Raw genomic sequence first — 19,884 nt, 5'->3', positions numbered from 1 at the left:
GGTCCATTGAAGAATCTGGTGCGTAGGTACAAGGGGAACACTTGAATGTCACATAAAAATGCACCAATTTGAAGTAGTTTATTGGTTGCTTTACTTGCTAAAAAGATTAGTAGACAATAACATTTCATCTTTTAGCTCCAGATAGAGAGAGGGAGAGGCAGAGGGTGAGAGAGAGATAGAGCATATAAGCCTATAAAAGAATGGGAAGTTCATGTCCATATAAAGAATTAAAAGTTGCAACAATAATTATGCAGATATATCTGCAATTGAAGATGGAAAACAAATATTGCAGTATTTAATCATCTTCTGGTTGAGCACTACGTTGTTGATGTTTAGTCCACAACTCTTGGGCGATGGCAGCACGAACTCTCTCACCAGCAACTCTATCATCTTCTCTTACTTGCCCATGAACTTGTTGATCACCATGGTCAGTATTTTGTTCTGTTTCCCCATGCTCATAAAGCTCGAATAACTCATCAGGATGATTAACCTTCCTTATGAAGTTGTGGATAATGCAACAAGCCATAACAATTTTCACTTGAGTTCTGTATGGATAAGGAATTCCTCCTTTCCTACTTAGAATTGGAAAACGAGCTTTTAGAACACCAAAAGTTCGTTCAACAACATTCCGCAACTGTGCATGTAGATGGTTGAACAAGTCCTTCTCACCAGTATATCGCCGATTACTTCCACGAAAAGAAGCAATATGATAGCGATCTCCACGATACGGGGCAATAAATCTGGGAGTATTTGCGTAGCCTGAATCAACAAGGTAAAATTTATCTGCACATTAATTTCATATCAAACTCAGCATCTTTATATATATTGTAGATACACAAATAATTGTACTTCACCTTCAGGAACAACTAAACCCCCACTAGTCACAGCCCATCTTAGAACAGCTTGATCCGATGCAGAACCCTCCCATCCAGGAGCGACATAAGAGAATGTCATGTCAAATGACACTACTGCCATTACATTTTGAGACGGATAACCATGTCTGTTTCTATAAGGAGTTTGCTTATCAAGCCTGACTTTTGCCTCAATATGTGTCCCATCAATTGCTCCTAGGCAGTTCTGTTGGGATTTTTTGTTAGTCAGAAAATAAAGTTTAAATGGTGTTGTCCTTCTATATATGAAAATCATATGTAAAAGAGTATCTGCTTCTAATAGCAAACATACCTTGAAATATGGGTAGAATCTTGCGTCACCCAATATTTTTGATGGGACTTGATTGCTTGAATCTGTTATGCAAACATCACGCAAACCATTTATGGCGTCTAAAACTTTGTTGAAGTGTCGGCTGATTGGTTCGCCAGAATGCTGATATCTATCTTGGATGACACAGTTTCTAACATTGTGACCAATTGTATGTAGAAACATGAGTAGTTGTTCATCCACTGTCATTCGATTTGTATCCTTGAGTAACTTCCTCTCGCACAAAGCATCCCGCAACAAGTAGAATGTGTGCTTCTCAAGACAAAATTGTTCATAAAATCTAACTGGATGTCCCTCTAAAAACTCTATCGTTTTCTGAGCACCAGTTAATATAGAAGTGTTGCGAGGCGTTCTGAATAACCTTGTGAACAACACATCGCGAAACAAGGACACTGCAGAAATGTTATTAATAAGCACTTGCTCGGAATCAGAAAGTTCATCATCTGGCACATCCGAAATGTTCATAGATCCCTGCACGATTTGCACAGTTGACCATATCATCTCTGGATAATTGTTTTAAAATGTAATAGTGCTGAACCGGACAATGAACAATACCAAACTGAAAACAATGTTTATTACTTCACACAAACTGACAGAATATAAGTGAAATTGTTTTCTGAATCTTGTAAAGTGCGACAACAACTGAAATAAAATACTATGCTCAAAGGTTTATTACAAAAATTCTAAGGATCAAGAATCCAGAGCTTCCGCGTCTCTTCATCCATCTCAATGAAAATGGCTCGTTTATCACCATCTGTAAATGCCTTTACCGCTTTTAGTTTCTCTTTGGGATCTAGATTACTCATACTATTTAGTATTGCCATACAAGATTTAACCGAGTAAGCTTCAGTTTGTTGTGCTACTATTTTCTTTGCTTCAGCAATGCTAAGTGATGCATCTGCAAGGCGATCAATTGCTATTATGGCATCATCGGCTGTCTGTTTTTGTCCTCTTGCAGTTTCCTTGGATCCACTTCCAGGGGACTTCTTTTTTTCTGGCTCAATGGTAGTTGACTTCTTGGTGAAGACACCAGGGGAAGCATTGATTTCATCAGAATCGATGTCATGTACTTCAACTTCCGTATTGAGATCAATTTGTGAAGATTTGGTCGTACATGTACCATCTTTTCCTTTGCTAGATACAGCACCAGCTCCGGATGCTGTTGAACTAGCACATATGGCTTGAAGATCTATCCAACTAGGCCACACCTTATCTCGATATTCTTGGATAGCCTTATCCTTCTGCAAGTTGTTTAATGTTTTTGTTAATAATAGGATTTGGAAACTTTATATGAATTCTACTCGAACAAACTTACCTTAATTAGTTCTTCCCAAATATCTTCTGGAGCTTTTATCATTTTGTCATCGTCATCCCAACCAAATCCCGTGAGTTTTAGAAGTCTGTCCATGGTGCTGTAGCAACTCCTGTAGTACTTATGACGATTTTTCAGTTGTTGTAATTCAAGTTTTTCTACCCTTGAATCATTGAATTGTTCTAAGATATCACGCCATGCTTTCTTTGTGTAACATGTTCCTTCTTTTCCTCCATGTAGGCTTTGATCTTTTAATATATTCAGCAGTATTTTGTCCTCTGAAGATTTCCATACATGGCGCTTAGCTTTATCTGTGTTTTCCTTCTTAATTTTTTTTCCTTCTCATCATCCATATTTTTCTACAGAGGGGATACAAGAAGCAATAATGGAAGATGAGTCATTTGGTTCAAAAGGAATAAGTCTACGAAGTGGAAGAAAATGAGCATGCCACTAATCTTTTGTTCATGCTATGACTGGACACTTGAATTTTTGTCGCTTGTTTGTCTAACGGGATGTTCACATCCCTTATCAGTCATTTTCCTAGATTGCTGCCAAGATCTTTAATTTGCTATTAAATCTGGTCTTACTTGCCCCACATACTGCTATCAACATCAGATGACATCACAAGGTATTCTAATCTTCATCTGCTTACTGCTTAGCTCTTACTGCACACTATATATTCTGGATAAATATGATTGATACTTATGGAAAATTATCCTTACAGTGTGCTTTAAACTGCATCCTTGTCATGAAAAATTAACTACTGCACTTGATATATATAGTCATCGATAATCTAATTGTGGTTCGGTGTTAGATCATTTTAGTATGTATATAGGCATCCATAGTGCAATCTGATTCTCTTATGTGCCACATGTTCATATTTATGGTACTCCCTAATCAGAGTTGCCTCTAATTTTTCCTTCAACAGTACATGTTATCATTTAGATTAACAGATTACCAGGTTGTTGGATTTACTATGTCCTAGGAATTGCCCATATGAAATAATCAGAGGTTTTATGCAAAATAGGATTCACTACCAAATAGATTAATTCAATCAACAGTACCATGAAAATATTTACAAATACAAATTCGTACTGCTGTGTAGGATGGTGAAGCCATTGAACCTGATTGAAGATGGGAAGACTGATTGAAGGTGGGAAGACGATGCACGGAAAGCCTAAAGGAGATGTGGAGCCTTATTGAAGATGACCAACTTCAGATCCAAGGTCAACGTCTCCCATCCAGTGCCTGTCACGGGGATCACAGCCAGCCCTTTGCGATCTGGGTGTATAACATGCGGGAAACAAAGTCTGTCTTTTATAGGCAGTGAAAAGGGCGCGAGTTGAGATGCAAAAGGCAGAATTGGCGCCATCTGAGATGGTTGAGGAATAGGCGGGGGCGGAGAAAGGCAGTTGCATCTGTATATGCTAATCGCGTTTGTGGAAAAACGAGTAATACTAGTTTTCCCACAAACCCGGAATTATGGGTTTTTGGGAAACGAGTTTCCCCTATCCACGGGGTTGTTGGACGAGCCAAACAAGATTTTTTACGGTTAGGCAGTTTCCTTGGCTTACGTAGATTGCGTTCTCTATATTCCTCCTATCCAAACAACGCCTTATGGCAATTCGTCAAGTTTTCTTGCAACCATAAATTGAGCGATGCTTTACTAAATCGATCGATATCTTTGTCTGAGACGTCCCAGAGATCTGCAATGACGCAAGGAGAACCGGCAGATAAATAAGACAAAGGTGCCCCTTGAGGAGCGCAGTTATCTAACTTCCTTTGCAATGAAGTGTCCCACTGGGAAGTGGAGTTTCTACACCCAGGAGCAAATGCTCCTGGTGTGAACATTAAAATAAAAAAAATAAAAAATATGTCAAACAATTCTGAATTTTTTTTGTGGCATACTTATACAAATGTTTGTTGTGCACGTAAAATTTCATCGCGAAATCACATTGGTGGAAGGTGTGGTAAAAAAACAAAATCGATGCTCTGAAAATGTTACTTACAAAAGCATTTTGAAGCTCTGATTTTGTTTTTTTCGGCACGACTTCCACGAATGTGATTTCGTGATGAAATTTTTCATGCACAAGAAAAACTAGTGAAAGTATGTCACAAAAATATCAGAATTTTTTGAATTGTTTTCTATTTTTTTGGTTTTACTGTTCACACCAGGAGCATTTGCTCCTGGGTGTAGAATGGTACTTTCGGTCCCACTGCTGCAACCCATAAGAAGAGCAGCTGCGCAGTTATCTAACTTCTCAATATCCTTTCCAAAGACCTACTGACTTCCTGCAACATTTTTTCCAGACTAGTGCGTGTTAGTACAACAGGTACCTGAGGTACCAGTTTTTAATAAGTATCTGAATACTGGACAATTCTTAGTGGTTGGAGTTTATATTGCCTTCGTAGACAGTAATAGCAGCAACTTGAGACATTAATTAGTTGGCACTAGCATCACAAGCACTAGTTTCTACTGATACATATGCCCCTACTACTACAAGTGATAAGTTTTACAGCCTAAAATTATGGTGCCGTCTAGTCAATGTTCCCATGGAAGCATTCAATAAAGCTGGGTGAGCATTTTGTACCAAATAAATTCACATGGTAGCTATGTCGATAGCAGATTGTAATAGACAATCGGGTACCAGACATTATTTTTGGCAAGTGCTATTTGAATCCTGTAAGGTGGATATCATGGTAGTAGTGCACTACACTTAGATAGCTTCAAAGTCTGAAGTTAGTCAAAGTTCAAATGACTCCGACAAAAGCATAGCACGCAAATGTGAATAGAATGACAAAACTATCAATATTTATATCCATAGTGCATTACCACTTCCATGTCCAAAGTAGAGAAAAATATCATGATTCCTCAGGGCCAAGACGAGCCCTTGGGCTGTTGGAGCATCCCCAGCATTTCACTGCATGCCATCGATGCATCACGATTATATGCTGGTGATTGTTTTTAGAATAATCGAAATGTATCCTTTAAAAAGCTTGCATCATTCTTGGATTCATCTCCTATTTATTCGTGATAGATGCTAAAGCTTTTAGCAAGCTGCATCATCTATATGTAACAACGTTAAATTAATACATGTCTAAGATGTGAAAACTTTCTGCCGAGCACGTCAACCTCTGGCAGCGGATCCAGCGAATTCAACTTTCTGCCGAGCCAGACAAAATCACCTGGAAGTGGACCAACAATGGGATGTACACGGCCATCTCTGGATACATCGCATTGTTCCACGGATCGACCACCACCCCCTTCTGGCGCCTCATCTGGCGTTCCTGGGCACCGACTGGCGCCAAATTCTTCCTCTGGTTCGCCTCCATGGACCGGTGCAGCCAGGAGCCGCAGTCCTTGGATCACCTCCTCGCCCAATGCGCCTTCTCCAGGATAACTTGACATGAGATCCTCTCTTGGTGTCGCCTACCAATATCCACACCGAGCCCGGCCGACGGCTTCTTCAACTGGTGGTCCATGATCAATAGCTCCGCACCAGCACACCTCCGTAAAGGGACAAACTCCCTCATTGCCCTCACTGCCTGGTCCATCTGGAAACACCGGAACGCTGCCGTGTTTGACAATTCCCGGCCATCAAACAACGATCTTGCTCGCACAATCAAAGACGAGGCTCTCTTGTGGGCACATGCAGGAGCAACTAGGCTAGCATCAATTATTCCCGTAACCTGAGAACACTTGTACCGAGGCCGAACATCCTCCTTTCTGCTCATCTCACACTCTTCGGGACACCGTAGCGCGTACGCCCACTAGAGCTAGAGTTGCACCTTGTATTTTCAGCCCCCCCCCCCTCCCCCCTCCCCAATCAATGAAATGACACGCAGCAATGCATATTCACCCAAAAAAGATGTGAAAACTGACAATACACTCAGATGGAGGTCACGCCAAAACACATGTAGTAGAAATCTTCTTTTGTAATATACACAGTGAGAAAAAGGTTGTTTGAACAAGAGTAAGCAGATCATCGTTACCTTCCACTTATAGTTTATAAACAACTGACAAAATTCTTCTTGTGTACTGATCAAATCACCACTAGGGTTCAACAGATAGAATGCATCAAAAGGTTCAATAACAGGAAAAGGAGGGGCCATGGCTCTGGCATCTTTGTAATGATTAGTGCTTCTAGTCAATGATAGAAAGATGCTTTTCATTGATGGCATGCGGTATATTTCTCGATTCCTTAAAGCAGGCAAGTTCTCCCAAGCTAGCATCTGCATTCAACCATTTTACGTAGAGGTTAAACAAGATATATGATGGGTATCTTAAAAGCCTGCTATTGGCAATATTGCTAGACAAACAATACATGAAATCTAGCAGTACAACCTATCGTTTTGAAATCTAGCAGACAAGCAACATACATGATAAGATGACCAACCTTCACCCATGGAATATCTAGCCTTACAATGTAAATTTCATCCATTGTTTAATTATTTATCAAAAATGAATTACATTAGAGCACGCCAGGCTAGATGCATATGACACAACATACACGATAATTATCCCTTCCAGCAGCTAATCAGTAAAGAAGAACATCCATCAAAACTTATAACGCAAAGCTAAAAACCTTTTTAATAATAGAAGAAATAGACAAGAATAAGGATATCATGTTGCTCTCCTACACATCAGTATCCAGGACTAAAATGACCGGATTTCTATCAACTGGCTCAGATAGCTCATCCACTATACCATTGCATAAATGATCGAGGGTCACCAGAGCTTAGCATCAGTCAATCAAGATAAGGCTCTAATTCTATCTCTTCAACGACACCCTCACCTGCCAAAGTAAATTTTATATGATATAAGTTCAGAAACACATTCTTTCAATTCATCCACTGATGTAACCCCACCAAGGATGACCTTGATGAGTGTTGGATCTACTTCAAATTTAAATTTGGACTCCAGACCAGTGAATAGATTTTCCAGCACTGCATTGTTATGTTGGTCAGCTAATTGGTGGCCCAGGAGAAGGTATTTCCAGGGTCCTAGCCACAATTCTTCAATGTTTCTGTTCAAACCGATGAATAAGATATCAGAACAAAGGAACAATGATTACAAAAACAACAACAACAAAAGCTTTTTGTCCCCAACAAGTTGGGGTAGGCTAGAGGTGACACCCATAAGATCTAGCAACCAACTCATAGTTCTAGCACATGGATAGCAAGCTTCCACACACCCCTATCCCTGGCTAGTTCTCTGGTGATACTCCACCCCTTTAGATCTCTCTTTATGGACTCCTCCCATGTCAAGTTCGGTCAGGAACAATGATTATTAAATTATAATCTTATCATGACGAGAAAAATTTTGAGTAATGTGTTGAGCAAGATATCGAGAGTCCCATTGTAAACTATTTTCAGCTTTACGTATAACAGATAGAAGAAATCTTACTCTAATATCTCCTTAAGGTCATCATTGAGCTTTATTCTATCTGACCACCACCTTACGGAGTTTGCTTGTCCATCCTTTGGAATGTAGGTCGCACCAGAGAGGGATCTAAAGTTACCCTCAAGTATCTTTCTGAAAGTTGGAGCCACATAGTCAATTATAGTGTAGCTCCAAGGGCACTTCCAATTCTTATCTGATGTTCTAGTTGGATTATCCAGTTCTTTGATAGGAGAGTCTTCATTCTCTGCTTCTGCCAAACAATAAACATGTAAATTAAACGTGCAAGATACACTTATAATATAGTATGGAATCACAAGTAAGCCCCTAATCACAAGAGGAAATCTACACACCTTTCGAAATAGGATCCACTGGTAGAAGCATCATGGCAGGCTTGTTTGTAGAACCAAACCTTGAGATCAACATCCAAGCAGGAAAAGGGGAAGGGGGAAGAAGTGTTTCCCAGAGAACATGTTGGAAATACGCCCTAGAGGCAATAATAAATTAGTTATTATTATATTTCCTTGTTCATGATAATCGTTTATTATCCATGCTATAATTGTATTGATAGGAAACTCAGATACATGTGTGGGTACATAGACAACACCATGTCCCTAGTAAGCCTCTAGTTGACTAGCTCGTTGATCAACAGATGGTTACGGTTTCCTGACCATGGACATTGGATGTCGTTGATAACGGGATCACATCATTAGGAGAATGATGTGATGGACAAGACCCAATCCTAAGCCTAGCACAAAGATCGTAGTTCGTATGCTAAAGCTTTTCTAATGTCAAGTATCATTTCCTTAGACCATGAGATTGTGCAACTCCCGGATACGGTAGGAATGCTTTGGGTGCACCAAACGTCACAATGTAACTGGGTGGCTATAAAGGTGCACTACGGGTATCTCCGAAAGTGTCTGTCGGGTTGGCACGAATCGAGACTGGGAGTTGTCACTCCGTGTAAACGGAGAGGTATCTCTGGGCCCACTCGGTAGGACATCATCATAATGTGCACAATGTGACCAAGGGGTTGATCACGGGATGATTTGTTACGGAACGAGTAAAGAGACTTGCCGGTAACGAGATTGAACAAGGTATCGAGATACCGACGATCAAATCTCGGGCAAGTACAATACCGCTAGACAAAGGGAATTGTATACGGGATTGATTGAATCCTAGACATCGTGGTTCATCCAATGAGATCATCGTGGAACATGTGGGAGCCAACATGGGTATCCAGATCCCGCTGTTGGTTATTGACCGGAGAACATCTCGGTCATGTCTGCATGGTTCCCGAACCCGTAGGGTCTACACACTTAAGGTTCGATGATGCTAGGGTTATAAAGGAAGTATGTGGTTACCAAATGTTGTTCGGTGTCCCGGATGAGATCCCGGACGTCACGAGAAGTTCCGGAATGGTCCGGAGGTAAAGATTTATATATGGGAAGTCCTGTTTTGGTCACCGGAAAAGTTTCGGGTTTTATCGGTAACGTACCGGAACCACCGGGAGGGTCCCAGGGGTCCACCAAGTGGAGCCACCGGCCCCGGAGGGCTGCATGGGCCAAGTGTGGGAGCGGACCAGCCCCAGGTGCGCTGGTGCGCCCCCCCACAAGGGCCCAAGGCGCCTAGGGTTTGGGGAGGGGGCGCACCCACCTAACTTGGGGGGCAAGTTTCCCCTCTTCCCCCCTTGGCCACCCCCAGATGGGATCTTGGGCTGGCCGCCGCCCCCTAGGGGGGCGCAGCCCCCCTTCTCCCCCTATATATAGTGGAGGCAAAGGAGCAGCCCAACACATGAAGTTCTTCTCCTGTTGGCGCAGCCCTACCTCTCTTTCTCCTCATATCTCGCGGTGCTTGGCGAAGCCCTGCAGGATTGCCACGCTCCTCCACCACCACCACGCCATTGCGCTACTATTGGATGGAGTCTTCCCCAACCTCTCCCTCTCTCCTTGCTGGATCAAGGCATGGGAGACATTACCGGGCTGTACGTGTGTTGAACGCGGAGGTGCCACCCGTTCGGCACTAGGATCTCCGGTGATTTGGATCACGACGAGTACGACTCCTTCAACTCCGTTCTCTTGAACGCTTCCGCTTAGCGATCTACAAGGGTATGTAGATGCACTCTACTTCCCCTTGTTGTTGGTTTCTCCATAGATAGATCTTGGTGATACGTAGGAAAATTTTGAATTTCTGCTATGTTCCCCAATAGTGGCATCATGAGCTAGGTCTATTGCGTAGATTCTTTGCACGAGTAGAACACAAAGTAGTTGTGGGCGTTGATTTTGTTCAATATGCTTACCGTTACTAGTCCAATCTTGTTTCGACGGTATTGTGGGATGAAGCGGCCCGGACCGACCTTACACGTACACTTACGTGAGACAGGTTCCACCGACTGACATGCACCTGGTGCATAAGGTGGATAGCGGGTGCCAGTCTCTCCCACTTTAATCGGAACGGATTCGATGAAAAGGGTCCTTATGAAGGGTCAATAGCAATTGGCATATCACGTTTTGGTTTTGCGTAGGTAAGAAACGTTCTTGCTAGAAACCCATAGCAGCCACGTAAAACATGCAAACAACAATTAGAGGACGTCTAACTTGTTTTTGCAGGGTATGCTATGTGATGTGATATGGTCAAAAGAATGTGATGAATGATATGTGATGTATGAGATTGATCATGTTCTTGTAATAGGAATCATGACTTGCATGTCGCTGAGTATGACAACCGGCAGGAGCCATAGGAGTTGTCTTAATTTATTGTATGACCAGCGTGTCATTGAACAAACGCCATGTAATTACTTTACTTCATTGCTAACCAGTAGCCATAGTAGTAGAAGTAATAAGTTGGCGAGACAACTTCATGGAGACACGATGATGGAGATCATGATGATGGAGATCATGGTGTCATGCCGGTGACGATGATGATCATGGAGCCCCGAAGATGGAGATCAAAAGGAGCAAAATGATATTTGCCATATCATGTCACTATTTGATTGCATGTGATGTTTAACATGTTTATACATCTCATTTGCTTAGAACGACGGTAGTAAATAAGATGATTCCTCATTAAAATTTCAAGAAAGTGTTCCCCCTAACTGTGCACCGTTGCGAAAGTTCGTCGTTTCGAAGCACCACGTGATGATCGGGTGTGATAGATTCTAACGTTCACATACAACGGGTGTAAGCCAGATTTACACACACGAAACACTTAGGTTAACTTGACGAGCCTAGCATCTACATACATGGCCTCGAAACACAAGAGACCGAAAGGTCGAGCATGAGTCATATGGTGGATACGATCAACATGAAGATGTTCACCGATGATGACTAGTCTGTCTCACGTGATGATCAGACACGGCCTAGTTGACTCGGATCATGTAATCACTTAGATGACTGGAGGGATGTCTATCTGACTGGGAGTTCATAAGATGAACTTAATTATCCTGAACATTGTCAAAAACCCTTTGCAAATTATGTCATAGCTCGCGCTTTAGTTCTACTGTTTTAGATATGTTCCTAGAGAAAATATAGTTGAAAGTTGACAGTAGCAATTATGCGGACAGTAGAAGGCTTCTGTCCTTAATGCACCGCTCGGTGTGCTGGACCTCGAACGTGGTCTGTGGATGTTGCGAACATCTGACATACACATTTTGATGACTACATGATAGTTCGGTAATGTTAAATGGTTTAGAATTGAGGCACCGAAGACATTTTGAAATGTCACAGAACATATGAGATGTTCTAAGAGCTGAAATTGGGATTTCAGGCTCGTGCCCACGTCAAGAGGTATGAGACCTCCGACGAGTTTTCTAGCCTACAAACTAAGGGAGAAGAGCTCAATCGTTGAGCTTGTACTCAGATTGTCTGGGTACAACAATCACTTGAATCGAGTGGGAGTTAATCTTCCAGATGAGATAGTGATGTTTATCCAAAGACATTGCCACCAAGCTACTAGAGCTTCGTGATGAACTATAACATACCATGGATAGATATGATAATCCTTGAGCTATTCGTGATGTTTGACACCACGAATGTAGAAATCAAGAAGGAGCATCAATTGTTGATGGTTAGTGAAACCACTAGTTTCAAGAAGGGCGGGGGCAAGAAGGGGTACTTCATGAAACGACAAATCAGTTGCTGCTCTAGTGAAGAAACCCAAGGTTGAACCCAAACCCGAGACTAAGTGCTTCTGTAATGAGTGGAACGGACACTAAAGCAGAATTACCCTAGATACTTGGTAGATGAGAAGGCTGGCAAGGTCGATAAAAGTATATTAAATATACATTATGTTAATGTGTACTTTACTAGTACTCCTAGTAGCACCAGGGTATTAGATACCGGTTCGGTTGCTAAGTGTTAGTAACTCGAAATAAAAGGCTACGGAATAAACGGAGACTAGCTAAAGGTGAGCTGACTATATGTGTTGGAAGTGTTTCCAAGGTTGATGTGATCAAGCATCGCACGCTCCCTCTACCATCGAGATTGGTGCTAAACCTGAATAGTGTTATTTAGTGTTAGCGTTGAGTATAGACATGATTGGATTATGTCTATCGCAATGCGGTTATTCATTTAAGGAGAATAATGGTTACTCTATTTATTTGAATAATACCTTCAATGGTCTTACACCTAAAATGAATGGTTTATTGAATCTTGATCATAGTGATACACATGTTCATGCCAAAAGATATAAGATAGTAATGATAGTACCACCTGCTTGTGGCACTGCCATGTAAGTCATATTGGTATAAAACGCATGAAGAAGCTCCATGTTGATGGATCTTTGGACTCACTCGGTTTTGAAAAGTTTGAGACATGCGAACCATGTCTATTGGTGTATATGCATGAAGAAACTCCATGCAAATGGACCGTTTGGACTCACTTGATTTTGAATCACTTGAGACATGCAAATCATACCACATGGGCAAGATGACTGAAAGCCTCGTTTCAGTAAATGGAACAAGAAAGCAACTTGTTGGAAGTAATACATTTTGATGTGTGCAGTCCAATGAGTGCTGAGGCATGCAGTGGATATCGTTATGTTCTTACTTCACGGATGATTTGAGTAGATACTGAGTATATTTACTTGATGAAACACAAGTCTGAATTATTGAATGGTTCAAGTAATTTCAGAGTGAAGTTGAAGATCTTCGTGACAAGAGGATAAAATGTCTATGATATGATCATAGAGATGAATATCTGAGTTACGAGCTTTGGCACGCAATTAAGACATTGTGGAAATTGTTTCACAATTAATACCGCCTGGAACACCATAGTGTGATGGTGTGTCCGAACATCATAGTTGCACCCTATTGGATATGGTGCGTACCATGATGTCTCTTATCGAATTACCACTATCGTTCATGGGTTAGGCATTAGAGACAACCGCACTCACTTTAATAGGGCACCACGTAATTCCGTTGAGACGACACCGTTTGAACTATGGTTTGGAGAAACCTAAGTTGTGATTTCTTAAAAGTTTGGGGCTACGACGCTTATGTGGAAAGGTTTCATCGTGATAAGCTCGAACCCAAAAACGGATAAATGCATCTACATAGGATACCCAAAATGATTGGGTATACCTCCTATCTCAGATCCGGAAGCAAAAGTGATTGTTTCCAGAAATGGGTCCTTTCTCGAGGAAAAGTTTCTCTCGAAAGAATTGAGTGGGAGGATGGTGGAAGACTTGATGAGGTTATTGAACCATCACTTCAACTAGTGTGTAGCAGGGCACAGGAAGTTGTTCCTGTGGCACCTACACCAATTGAAGTAGAAGCTTATGATAGTGATCATGAAACTTCGGATCAAGTCACTACTGAACCTCGTAGGACGACAAGGACGTGTACTGCTTCGGACTGGTACGGTAATCCTGTCTTGGAGGTCATGTTGCTAGACAACAATGAACCTATGAGCTATGGAGAAGCGATGGTGGGCCTGGATTCCGACGAATGGCTCGAGGCCATAAAATCCGAGAAAGGATCCATGACTTTGGAAGAAATACTTGATGGTCGTAAGGCCGTTGGGTACAGATGGATTTTAAAAGGAAGACATACAATGATGGTAAGTATCACCATTAAGAAAGCTCGACTTGTCGTTAAGATGTTTTCCGACAAGTTCAAGGAGTTGACTACGATGAGACTTTCCCACTCGTAGCGATGCTAAGAGTCTGTTGGAATTATATTAGCAATTACTGCATGATTTATGAAATCTTGCAGATAGGATGTCAAAACATTGTTTCCTCGACGATATCCTTGAGGAAAGGTTGTATGTGATACAACCAGAAGGTTTTGTCAATCCTGAAGAACGCTAACAAATATGCAAAGCTCCAGCAATCCTTCTAAGGACTGGTGTAAGCATCTCGGAGTTGGAATGTACGCTTTGATGAGATGATCAAAGATTTTGGGTTTATACAAAGTTTATGAGAAACTTGTATTTCCAAAGAAGTGAGTGGGAGCACTATAGCATTTCTGATGAGTATATGTTGTTGACATATTGTTGATCAGAAATGATGTAGAATTTCTGGAAAGCATGTAGGGTTATTTGAAAAGTGTTTTTCAATAGAAAACCTGGATTAAGCTGCTTGAACATTGAGCATCAAGATCTATGAGGATAGATCAAAAACGCTAAATGGTACTTTCAAATGAGCACATACCTTGACATGATCTTGAAGGTGTTCAAGATGGATCAGTCAAAGAAGGAGTTCTTGCCTGAGTTGTAAGGTATGAAGTTAAGAGTTAAAGCTCGACCACGGCAGAAGAGAGAGAAAGGACGAAGGTCGTCCCCTATGCTTCAGACGTAGGCTCTATAGTATGCTATGCTGTGTACCGCACCGGAAGTGTGCCTTGCCATGAGTCAGTCAAGGGGTACAAGAATGATCCAGGAACGGATCATTGGACAGCGGTCAAAATTATCCTTAGAGGAATAAGGAAATGTTTCTCGATTATGGAGGTGATAAAGAGTTCGGCGTAAAGGGTTACGTCGATGCAAGCTTTAACACCTATTTGAATGACCCTGAGTAGCAAACCGGATACGTATAGTGGAGCAACCATTTGGAATAGCTCCAAGTGGAGCGTGGAAGCAGCATTACAATATGACCTAGAGATTTGCGAAGTACATACGGATCTGAATGTTGCGACCCGTTGACTAAAACCTCTCTCACAAGCAAAACATGATCAAACCCAGAACTCATTGAGTCTTAATCACATGATGATGTGAACTAGTTTAGTGACACTAGTAAACTCTTTGGATGTTGGTCACATGGCGATGTGACCTGTGAGTGTTAATCACATGGCGATGTGAACTAGATTATTGACTCTAGTGCAAGTGGGAGACTGTTGGAAATATGCCCTAGAGGCAATAATAAATTAGTTATTATTATATTTCCTTGTTCATGATAATCGTTTATTATCCATGCTATAATTGTATTGATAGGAAACTCAGATACATGTGTGGGTACATAGACAACACCATATCCCTTGTAAGCCTCTAGTTGACTAGCTCGTTGATCAACAGATGGTTACGGTTTCCTGACCATGGACATTGGATGTCGTTGATAACGGGATCACATCATTAGGAGAATGATGTGATGGACAAGACCCAATCCTAAGCCTAGCACAAAGATCGTAGTTCGTATGCTAAAGCTTTTCTAATGTCAAGTATCATTTCCTTAGACCATGAGATTGTGCAACTCCAGGATACCGTAGGAATTCTTTGGGTGCACTAAACGTCACAATGTAACTGGGTGGCTATAAACGTGCACTACGAATATCTCCGAAAGTGTCTGTTGGGTTGGCACGAATCGAGACTGGGATTTGTCACTCCGTGTAAACGGAGAGGTATCTCTGGGCCCACTCGGTAGGACATCATCATAATGTGCACAATGTGACCAAGGGGTTGATCACGGGATGATGTGTTACGGAACAAGTAAAGAGACTTGCCGGTAACGAGATTGAACAAGGTATCGAGATACCGACGATCGAATCTCGGGCAAGTACAATACCGCTAGACAAAGGGAATTGTATACGGGATTGATTGAATCCTAGACATCGTGGTTCATCCGATGAGATCATTATGGAACATGTGGGAGCCAACATGGGTATCCAGATCACGCTGTTGGTTATTGACCGGAGAACGTCTCGGTTATGTCTGCATGGTTCCCGAACCCGTAGGGTCTACACACTTAAGGTTCGATGACGCTAGGGTTATAAAGGAAGTTTGTATGTGGTTACCGAATGTTGTTCGGAGTCCCGGATGAGATCCCGGACATCACAAGGAGTTCCGGAATGGTCGGAGGTAAAGATTTATATATGGGAAGTCCTGTTTTGGTCACCGGAAAAGTTTTGGGTTTTATCGATAACGTACCGGGACCACCGGAAGGGTCCCGGGGGTGCACCAAGTGGGGCCACTGGCCCCGGAGGGCTGCATGGGCCAAGTGTGGGAGGGGACCAGCCCCAGGTGGGCTCGTGCGCCCCCCACAAGGGCCCAAGGCGCCTAGGGTTTGGGGAGGGGGCGCACCCACCTAACTTGGGGGGCAAGTTTCCCCTCTTCCCCCCTTGGTCGCCCCCCAGATGGGATCTTGGGCTGGCCGCCGCCCCCTAGTGTGGAACCCTAGGTGGGGGCGCAGCCACCCTTGTCCCCCTATATATAGTGGAGGCAAAGGAGCAGCCCAACACACGGAGTTCTTCTCCTGTTGGCGCAGCCCTACCTCTCTTTCTCCTCATATCTCGCGGTGCTTGGCAAAGCCCTGTAGGATTGCCACGCTCCTCCACCACCACCATGCCGTTGTGCTATTGTTGGATGGAGTCTGCCCCAACCTCTCCCTCTCTCCTTGCTGGATCAAGGCATGGGAGACGTTACCGGGCTGTACGTGTGTTGAACGCGGAGGTGCCGCCCGTTCGGCACTAGGATCTCCGGTGATTTGGATCACGACGAGTACGACTCCTTCAACCCCGTTCTCTTGAACGCTTCCGCTTAGCGATCTACGAGGGTATGTAGATGCACTCTCCTTCCCCTCGTTGCTGGTTTCTCCATAGATAGATCTTGGTGATACGTAGGAAAATTTTGAATTTCTGCTATGTTCCCCAACAGAACATTCACAATATCACCTCCAAGCATACTAATGCATACAACTGGTACATCAGGAAGTTCATGGAAAAATTCGGTTACATGATTTTCAAGATGTTCCATGTCTGTCGATGAAAACCTTACATAGAAATTGTAGTTTAATTATGCATGTACATACAACATATGAAACAATCATCAAATTAAATATTTAAAACTTTAAACCTTAGAAACTTTGAAACCTCATCTGTCTTGTCTGCAAAATCTCCAGACACCCTAAAAACGCAAAGGGGAAATTATTAGAAAAATTGAAAAGTGCTGCTAGTTTAATTCGGGTGTTAACTTAGAATGGTACAAACCTTTGTTTCAAGCATGTTAGGTAATCGAATCATACGCAGAAGTACAATCAACAATATTTCTGGTTCATCGATGATTCTATTACTGTACCCAACTTGCAAGTCACATTTTTAAAGACTTAGAAGTTTCTATGAATATGACTGCCTAAAATACACTAGAAACCACTATTTAAATCTTTGTTAGTGTGAATACGATTTAAAAATCTATAACATGATATTCAATGGTATTAAAATATATATGTGCACACGCATAGATATGCAAATTAGTATACAGTATATCGTTTATGCAATATTGGGACATAAATATGAAAGATTTTTTAATAATAAGGAAAAAATTGGTACATCATACAATTTTAATTTTGTAGAATCAAAAATTTCAATGTATATATTACAACTGTATACCAATGAATAATACGAATATTATTTGGAAACATGTTAAGTGGCTAATTGATGTAAACTGATATTAGTAGCAATTATAATACGGTACACTTAGTTTAAAATAAGTATAAAAGTTTTGTACGAAAAAAATAAGTTTTAGTTGGCACTCTCCTCTCTTGGGTACCGTGGCGGTCACCCCTTTTGCCTGGCCTATGGGCCGGCCTTGTCCGCCGAGGGGGCCATCCGGGTCCAATGACCTGTCAGCCGCCACGGCGAGGATGCGGGACTAGCGCCCCTTCATCTTCGTCGTCCTGCCGATCGGTAAGCGAAGCATTGCCGGGGTCACTCCAGGCCTTCGACATCTCAAGCGCGTCCAGCAAGTACGCGGTGCTCACGCCGCCCGACGAGCATTATTGGTAAAAGCCCTACCTGCTAGAAAGTCGGTCGCATTTAAGTTTTAAGAAAAAATTCCAATGTTCTAGACCATGCAAAACCCGCTCCGGCATTTTTTCTTGACTACACCCGTTTTTGATGCTGGTTATAAATAATTGACACATTGTTTTCACTATGTTTGGTTGTATGTGTTGTTGGGGAACGTAGTATTTCAATTTTTTTGCCTACGATCACGCAAGATCTATCTAGGAGAAGCATAGAAACGAACGGGGAGAGTGTGTCCACGTACCCTCGTAGACCGAAAGCGGAAGCATTTAGTAACGCGGTTGATGTAGTTGAACGTCTTCGCGATCCAACCGATCAAGTACCGAACGCACGACACCTCCGCGATCTGCACACGTTCAGCTCAGTGACGTCCCTCGAACTCTTAATCCTGTTGATGCCGAGGGAGAGTTTCGTCAGCACGACAGCTGGTGACGGTGATGATGAAGTTACCGGCGCAGGGCTTCGCCTAAGCACTACAACGATATATGACCGAGGTGTAAAACTATGAAGTGGAGCATCGCACACGGCTAAAGATCAACTTGTGTCTATAGGGTGCCCCCTCCCCCGTATATAAAGGAGGGGAGGAGGAGGCCGGACGGCCCTAGTGGGCGCGCCCAAGGGGGGGAGTCCTACTCCAAGTAGGAATCGGCTCCCCCTTTTCCTAGTCCAAGTTGGAGAAGAAGGAAGGAGAGGGAGAGGGACAGGGAAAGAGGGGTCGCCCCCCCTCCCCTAGCCCTATTCGGACTCCCCTTGGGGGAGGGGGCGCCACCTGCAGGCTGCTGCCCTCTTTCTCTCCTAAGGCCCACTAAGGCCCATTACTTCCCCGGGGGGGGGGGGGGTTCTGGTAACCCCTCCGGCACTCCGGTTTTTATCCGAAACTGTCTGGAACACTTCCGGTGTCCAAATAACATGGTCCAATATATCAATCTTTATGTCTCGACCATTTTGACACTCCTCGTCATGTCCGTGATCTCATTCGGACTCCGAACAACCTTCGGTACATCAAAACACATAAACTCATAATACAAATCATCATCGAACGTTAAGCGTGCGGACCCTACGGGTTCGAGAACTATGTAGACATGACCGAGACACATCTCCGATCAACAACCAATAGCGGAACCTGGATGCTCATATTGGCTCCTACACATTCTATGAAGACCTTTATTGGTCAAACCGCATAACAACATATGTTGTTCCCTTTGTCATCGGTATGTTACTTGCCCGAGATTCGATCGTCGGTATCATCATACCTAGTTCAATCTCGTTACTGCCAAGTTTATTTACTCGTTCCGTAATGCATCATCCCGCAACTAACTCATTAGTCACATTGCTTGCAAGGCTTATAGTGATGTGCATTACTGAGAGGGCCCAGAGATACCTCTTCGACAATCGGAGTGACAAATCTTAATCTCGATCTATGCCAACTCAACAAACACCATTGGAGACACCTGTAGAGCATCTATATAATCACCCAGTTACTTGTGACGTTTGATAGCATACTAAGTGTTCCTCCGGTATTCGGGAGTTGCATAATTTCATAGTCATAGGAACATGTATAAGTCATGAAGAAAGCAATACCAATAAACTAAACGATCATAGTGCTAAGCTAACGGATGGGTCTTGTCCATCACATCATTCTCTAATGATGTGATCCCGTTCATCAAATGACAACACATGCCTATGGCTAGGAAACTCAACCATCTTTGATTGACGAGCTAGTCA

The 19,884-nt window shown here is 42.6% G+C and overlaps 1 pseudogene; it reads right to left on the bottom strand.

Annotated features, from left to right (window-relative positions):
• Positions 1 to 295: 295 nt before the first annotated feature.
• LOC123042741 (uncharacterized) lies at positions 296 to 2,883 on the bottom strand (annotated as a pseudogene).
• Positions 2,884 to 19,884: the final 17,001 nt, after the last annotated feature.

Source organism: Triticum aestivum, chromosome 2B, assembly GCF_018294505.1.
Source record: "Triticum aestivum cultivar Chinese Spring chromosome 2B, IWGSC CS RefSeq v2.1, whole genome shotgun sequence".
NCBI lineage: Eukaryota > Viridiplantae > Streptophyta > Magnoliopsida > Poales > Poaceae > Triticum > Triticum aestivum.
Note: the sequence above shows the minus strand (reverse complement) of the source record. Positions and strands in the feature narration are given on the sequence as shown.